Consider the following 8,451-nt stretch of genomic DNA (forward strand, 5'->3'; position numbering starts at 1 on the left):
ATATATATATATTTTAAAATTATATATATTTTAAAAAAAAAAAAAAAACCCCAACAAACCCACACCACACACAACAAAACACACAACACACAAAACAACACACAAAAACCACAACAACAAACACCAAAAAAACACACACACAACACAAACACACACAAAAAAACCACACACACACACCCCAAACCACACACACACACAACCCACACAATAAAAACAAAAAAATAAAAAAAACACCCCCCCAAAAATATATATATATATATATATGGGGGGTTTTTTTTTGGGGTGGGTGTGTGTTGTGTGTGTGGTGTGTGTGGTGTGTGTGTGGTGTTGGTGTGTGTGGGTGTGTTGTGTGTGTGGTTTTGTTTGTTGTGTTTTTGTGGGGGTGTGTGGTGTGTGTGTGGTGGTGTGGGTGGTTGTGTGGGGGGTGTGTGGTTTTGTGTGGTGTGTGGGGTTTGGTGGTGTTGTGTGGTTTATTTATATATTTTATATTATTAAAATATAATAAAATATTATTTTAAAGGGCCAGAATGAGGGCTATCAAGAAGGTAGGTGGCGAGAGGGGAAGGTAGACGACCAAGATGCCTTGACTCCTTTTATTTTTAGAAAGTGGAGGGGGCGCGCCGAGGAGCGAGGTGTTGCCCCTTTGGGCCCCCCGCAGGGAGTCTGCCTGCCCCCTACGTGGTCTAAAGATGGGCTAGATCACGGTTCATATGACAATCATTGGTGATAAAAGGTAGTTTACAACATAGCTTTTGGGAAGGGATAGACAATAAATAGGAATTTAGGGGGAAAGGAGGCGAAAAACGGGAAAAGCAATGGACAACTTTATTTAGTGGGTGTGGAAAATAAGGCAGTGCAATACATAATTATACAAGGCATGTAGAATGTAAAAACATATAATAGAATAAACGGCCCATAAAATTTTTATAACATCACTATTAAAGCTGGGTTAAAATATAATAATATATAATATATATTATATTATTATTATATGAAATTATTATATATATTATATATATAATATATATATATATTTATATATATTTTTGTGTGGTGTGGGGTGTGTGTGTTGTGGTGTGTGTGTGTGTGTGTGTGGTGTGTGTGTGTGTGGTGTTGTGTTGTGGTGTGTGTGAAACTACGATGGTCACACACAAAATCCCCCACATGCATCGTAATCGTCCGCGAAAGCACATGAGCAGCGAGCGGATTGCTGAAATAGGTAAACCTAGATAAAGTAGTAGGTGAGTGATCGTAGACATGGGGGGTTGAGAACTCCAAACACTGATTACAAAAAACTCCCCGGGGGGAAGAATCTTTTGGTCACAACCCTTATCCCCCATCAACTACGGGTAAAACATGGCGCCAAAAGTAGTTCGTAAAACACCGCATCGCTGATGGCACAAATATTTATATATGTATATATATGTAATATTATATATATATATTAAAAATATATATTATATAAAAAAATAATATATTTTAATACTACATATAAAAATTTAAATTTCTAAAAACCTAAACTTTGTTTATGAGTGACAACCCTTAGAAAAATGTAAAATTTTAAACAAAGAAAAAAACCCAGCATCTTACGCATAACTTATAAAGTCCCGAACCGACCAATTTTTTCTCTTTTTTTTTTAAGTGGAGAACCCTTTTTTAATAATGAAAAAATTTAACGAAAAAATTTCGGGGAAACCGAGTCCGTCTAGGGAAAAGGGCTCCCAAAAACCCCGACGATCCTCCGAATAAAAAAACATGGCCACGGTTTCACAGAACCCCTAAAAAGCCACTGCTCAGGTAAATTTGACCTAAAAATGGTCGCGCGACAGCCGGCTCTGAAATTTATGTAGGTGAGAAATTAGAGCAATGGGCGAAGGGAAATTTAAGTGGGTTTGGTTTATGGAGTGATTTTTTTTTGGTAATTTTCGTTTTAGCAAAGGGTTTTTGGGACAGTGACTCCCCTGCAAGGAAAGTAATCTAAAAGGGCCTTTTAAAGTTACTTAAGTGGGGAAAAAATTTTCATCAAAAAGCCCTCTAAAGGTTTGTTTTTGTTTTCTTTTAGTATTTAATTCATGATATGTATGGTTTTGTTTGAATTTTTTTTTTTTTCTCGATGATGTGTGGGTTTTTGCCATCACATTACGTGAAAGAGGATAATTCAAACAGTATGAATTTATTGCAAATTTGTCATATATTACTAATTACATATTTTTTTTTGATTACAAAAAAAATTACTTGGGACTTTTGTCAGCTTTAAGTATAGGCCTATAAAAACATTATTTTGGGACATTGGTCCTAAAGACTGATAAAAATGAAAATTGAAATCCATTTACAGAAAATTTTTTCTAAAGTCCCCAAGGCACGGGGCCCAAAAATTGCCTATTTGTATTTTGCATTTAATTTGTGAACTGTTATCTTATTATTGATAAATAACAACCCCCCTGCCCAGGCTCGAACTCGGGTCACTCCGGATATGAAATGGGGGGCCAAACATTAAACCTACACCCATATGGCCCACAAAATGTTGTTTTTATTATTAAATGAGGCTTGCATTATTCCAACTTTAGGTAAAGATAAAGTTTTCTAAGGCTGCCCCGACTGTGAAAAATTCAAGACGTACTATGGGGGAATAAAAAACTACTTCCTTTATACAATTATCTGCAAAGCCATTTGTTTTGAGTTTAACAATAAAAATATTCTAAGAATTCTGTGCACAACAAATTTCCCCATTACCCCACATTTAAGTCCACCTTTCCTTCCCTTTGCAGTGTAATTTAGCAGGTGGAAACCTAACATAAATTTTTTGGCGCATGTAGCACTGATGTCATGGCCGGCATTTTTAAATCTCTTTTAAATGCATTTACTTTTAATGTCTACTTTTTTCTGTACAAATTTTAAACAATTTATATTAAAATACATATTTTTTAAAAGTTCTTTCCCTTAAGTATATATGTGTCTTTCATTATTGCACACCATTTTTTATTGAAATGCATGTTCATCTACCCTTTATGCATGCTAGCATTCTCCGGGCAAATTTGCATTTTCCCAAAGGGGAAATTTTTGATTGTTTTTTCTTTTCTTTCTGAACTTTGGGTGAAAATTACTCTTTCTCTAATTTTTTTAATATCTGGGATAAAACTAATTTTTTTCCAGCTGGTTTGTCCCATTCCATTACTTTTGATCAACCATAAGGGGATATTAAGTTGATTTTAATTCAAGCCCTGGCAATGGAAATTTTTTAAAGGTGGAGCCCCAGGGAGGGAAAATAGCGACTTGGGGGTGTTCAGGGGGGGCCCCAGTAGGGAAAATTTAGTGACGGGGGGGGTCCGCAGGCACAGGGTCAACCCCTGTGTTAGGGAAAATTTTTTGGGTCATGTGGAACCTTTTTGGTAGTTTGTCTAAATAAAGGGTTCTTTGTTATTTTTTTTGTGCGATGCCCTTCAAAAAACCCCTGCAAATTTTTGAGTTTTTTTATTTTACACCTTTTTTATCATATGAAATCTATTCTTGGGGTTTTTTAAAATTTTTACTTTCTTTTTTTGGGAAAAAAATTTCTCGGGGTGAAATCCCTCCCCCCCAACCCCCCAATTTACATGGGGTCCCCCAATATTGTTGGTGGAGTCTAGGCTTTGTCGGAGGGGGTGGCCCTTTTTTAAAACCCTTTTCTGTAATTTTCTTAATAATTCTCTAAAACTAGGCCTATATCTTTTTGGTAAATTTGTCTCAAACTATGACCCTAATTGTATCCATGAAACTCTCCAACAATTCTTAGATTCTGAGAAAAAAATTTTAGAACGTCTTTGGCAAGCGTCCTGCCCCATATAAAAAATCAGCAAATAGAAATTAATTTAAAATGTTTTTTATTGCTCAAAATATGGATAGGGTTAATTGTTATTTTTTTACAGTATGGGGCTGTTTTATTTTAAGTAAAAATGACTCAAATATAATAAAATGTGAATCAGTGCCCTTCAATTTATCTACATCATATGCACTTTTCAATTTATTTCATATTCAAGATCCTTTAAATGTATGCAGATATGCTTTTTCTAAAAATAAAGTGCTAAAGTTACCCTAATACATTTTTTACAGGAAACAAACATGATTCATAAAAATTGCTTTTTTTAACAAATGTGTCCAAATTGTTGCTTTTTCCCTTTGAAAAACTTGTGGCGACGTTGGACTTCTCTCGTAATGCTGGAGTTGAAAACTTCTTTTTAGGGACCCTGGGGCAGATTTTCATCTTAGTGGATCATCCCAAAACCTCTCGAAAATTCTAATTGTTCCTGAGTTTTCATTCTTTAAACTTCCTTTTAAATCAATTTACCCTGTTTGCTATCAAACCCCCCTTTCCCCGAATTAAGGAAATCGCTGAAAAGTTCCCACCTGGATCGCTCTTTATTATCATTAGATACATTATCCCTTTTTGGTCTGGGCACCTCTGCCTTGCATTGCTTGAAAAGAGTACGTAACACCCCTACTGCACATGGCCAAGTCTGGCCCTTCATAGCTGATTTACAGGAACAGGACAACACTTTGTAACCCAATGAGAGATGATGCAAAAATTTTGTAAAAAAAAAACTCCAAAGTGTTTTAAACAATGTATAGATATAAATAGCTTTCCAAATTTTTTTTATGCTGATAAATAAAAAAAAAAAGGAAAATATGATTTTAAAACAAAAAATTGATTTAAATTTAAACAAATCTGAATTTTAAAAAAAAAGGATTTATTTTTAAAACAAAAAAAATAAAAAAAAACCAACCCCGACGTAAGTAACTTTGTATACAAACAGTCTAAACGGGGACGTAGTCAGAGTGCTATTCACTCTCATGGTAGTTATTATTATTTTTTTTTATTTTATTGTTTTTTTTATTATTATTATTATTTTTTATTTATTATTTTTATTCTTTTTTAATGATAGTACACTATTTTTAGCATACCCGCTTTGTTGCCCACTACATAAAAATGCATTGCAGTGTATAGATAGTGTATAGATTTTATAAAAATTTCCATTTTTGATGTTAATTTTTTTTTGTTTTTATCTCAGGCCCGCGTAGGGAAGAGCTCGACTCCTTAACTCTTCCCTGATGCCACCATGAGATCGACGGGGTGGAGCCAGCACTGCACTATACCTTTCTCTGCTGCGAGGTCCATTGAAGCCCAAGGGGGTCTGACTGGAGCAAGCTGAGGATTCTGTGGCTTCCGTTGGACCCACCCATCTGGCAGCACTCCCGAGTAAGCTTACTTTAGAAGAGTCCCCGACTCCCGATTTAATTGTATTAATGTGATGTGAATTATATACTATTTTTAGCAGCTGTAAATTTAAAGACAAGAAGGTCTGTTTTGGCATAGATTTTAGAGAATTACCTTGTGATTCTTTTTTTCTGCTACCCCGGGCTCACTTTGTGCGATTTTGAGCTTGTATCAGTCCTTCAAAAAGCCGTTTTGGTACATGAAGCATGCAGCAAGGGGGCAGACAGAAGAGTAAGTCCATTTATTTACAGTTTAATGAATCATATTTTGGGGACAGACAAATCTGGCAAATTTTAAGTTATTGTATGTTTTGTCACTATATTAGGCAGGTGGCCATTCTGTACAAAACTAATGAAACCAAAACCTAAAAGTCTGTAATATGCATTTTCCTAACTAGAGTGAGCATGGACGAAGCCAAGATTGTCCATCGTAGCCTTCGCCGTGGGGCAGGACTCCTGAAGTACGCCCAAGAGGAGTGGTGTGAACAAACTTCTCGAGGCCCCCAAGCCAGGGAGTGATGGGACCCCAGAGTGCACACAGCATATCTCAACCAGGCTACAGCAGAGGCCCAAGAAGGTAGGGTCTTGCATGGAGCTACTTTTAGAAATGGACTTAGCTGTCCTCAGTTCCTGTAAAGAACAAAACACATTCTGAATACTATTATGGGACTACCTGTATTTCAAAAAGGAAATAAAAAATTATTTATATATTTTTTTAATTTGTAAAGGTGCAAATAAGGACCAATGCCTAGTAATTTTATTGCCTATATCATTGCAAAATTAAATGTCCATGGAGTGTTTCCCATGAATTCATTGTCATTATTATACTAAGAATTAGTACTCCTAAAAATTAGTAGTTCTTAGGGAATAATGTGATATTAAAGTTTCTTTGTATTTATAGTGACAATAGCTCGAGCTGTGGAGTTGAAACACAATCCTGGACTGATTTCTGCACTTTCTAATGAAACTTCCAAAATGTTTACAACGGGCTGCTGATTCCATCACATCACTGGATGAGAAGACATTTGGCCATTGGACAAAATATTTACGATTAAAAGCAGCTTTCTATGCAGCATATGTAAGAGCATATTTGATTTATTTCTTTGTGTATGTGTGTGTGTGGGTGCATATAAGTGTAAGTGTATCTGTGTATCCATGATCATAAGTACATACTTGTGAATGTGTCTAATTGTAGGTGCATGTGTGCATACTTAGGAGTGTGCCTGATTGTAACGGCCTGTTTGTTGTGTGTGTGTGTGTGTTTACGCATTCTTTTATATCATCATCTCTGTTGTAAACTAGTACACTAGAACTTGTCTTGTGTTCTCGTAGGCTTACAATTATGCTGGAGAAAACATGCTGAACCAGGACAAATGCGGAGATGCCATCGCGCTCACTTCAAGAATCCAAAAAGAGTGAGTATGGCATTCTTTTGGTTCATTTAGCATTCCTTGCTGATATTGCTCTATTCTGTCAAATGACCTTTTTGTGCCATACACAAAGAGTATTCACTAAAATGAACAGTAGTTGATTTTTGTGAATTTTGTCTTTTGCTGCATTGAAATTTTAAGAGACTTTATTGTGTGTTGTGTAATGCTACAATTAGCCATCATTGAGTATTGGTGTTAGAATTTTTTGATGTTAGAAACATTGTTTTTTTTCCACATGTTGGGCTGATCTGCATTAGCTGTATATATCCTTATCACTTTTGGGTGTAACAATAAAAATGAAAGAAAAGCAAATAAAAATACAAATGATGGGAAAGAAAAAAAAGGGATAATTTTATCTTTAAGCCAAAAGGAAGGAAGTCTCTTAGGGATAAAGAAAAACCCAAACCCCACATGCCTCAGTATGACAGTTTTTTAAACTCAGAAAACTCTGAATAGAGCTGTAAGAAATATCACCTATGAGATCCCTTATTATGCCTCATAGATAAATATATATTATGATGCAGTTGGGGTCTCTCTTTCTCTTCTTTATTAGAGTAAAAAGAAAAAAATAGCCCCTGTGAGCCTTTTTTTTCATATGATTTTTATTAGATTTTGGGGAAACATTCTTTCAGAATGTATTAAAGTGCAGTTGTACTTTATATAAATGTAAAGTCTTGAATCACATTTTCTTCTTTGGTTGATACTATCTCTATAAGGGTAACATAGTTTATTTCTTCTTAATCATTCCTAGGTACTGCTTCTGTAAGTGATATCTCTGTTTGTATTTTACCCCATCTGCAGATTATGAACTGGCTGCAGAAATGTGCAAGGAATACGGCCAAAACCCAAAGGGCCGGGTACACAGGCAAAGCCAGAGAAACATCAGTTCTTCCGCCGTATTGCCCCCAATCATTGCAAGGACCCTTTGGGAAGTGCGAGAGGAGAAAGGAATGATGTAAGTTGAAATAAGATTCCTAGTGAGAAATTATATTATTTTGGTTTTTTAGTTTTTTTGTGTCCCTGCCATGTGCCATGTTCTTCGTCCCCAAAATTTGACTAATTTGGGGACTGATTTGACTGATGATTCTAGGAATAGCATCCAATCAGGCAGTGCTGGCAAAGCCACTACTCACTTTGCACAAGGGCACTGCATTGCCTACTGATCAAAATCATCAGTTTAAAGTATGTTTCTACATATAATTTGATCATATTCAGTTTATAGAATGGACAGTTGTTCCTTTTTCATATTTGCACATGTTTGAATTCTAAATGGTCATTTCTCTGCAGCTATCACCAAAAGGTCCCTTACGACCCGCCCCAGCTAGAACTCAGAGCCACATAGCTTAGTCTACCTGATGATACACCCTCCCCCTGCAGCTCCTCCCCCTGGTCACCAGTCACCCATGCGCCTTTGACCTTACTAAAACCTCGCAGAAGACCTGGTGCAAACTCGGGGCAGTGTTTTTAGGGCATTAGATAGGGTGTCCTTTAAGGGACTTTCCCTTTTATGTTGTTTCTGAGTGCATGCATATGTGGGGGTGGGAGGGGGGGTTGTGTATTCAGAATGAAGATGGTTTAATTTTCCCTTTTTTAAATGTGCTTTGTGTGCCGGTTGCAAGTTAAGGTGGTTATAAGGTGTATGAATGCAGGTTAGGCTTTGTTTGGGGAGGTGTTAAGTTTGTTTCAGATAGTTTGGATAGAAATAGATAGAAGATACGGGTAGATAGATGAGATAGATAAAAGATAGATAGATAATAGATAGAAGATGATA

General features: G+C 36.1%; 1 pseudogene; it reads left to right on the forward strand.

Moving 5' to 3' along the window:
• The first annotated feature begins 527 nt into the window (after positions 1–527).
• LOC119569483 lies at positions 528–8,148 on the forward strand (annotated as a pseudogene).
• Positions 8,149–8,451: the final 303 nt, after the last annotated feature.

This window comes from Penaeus monodon, unplaced genomic scaffold, assembly GCF_015228065.2.
Source record: "Penaeus monodon isolate SGIC_2016 unplaced genomic scaffold, NSTDA_Pmon_1 PmonScaffold_15623, whole genome shotgun sequence".
Taxonomy (NCBI): domain Eukaryota; kingdom Metazoa; phylum Arthropoda; class Malacostraca; order Decapoda; family Penaeidae; genus Penaeus; species Penaeus monodon.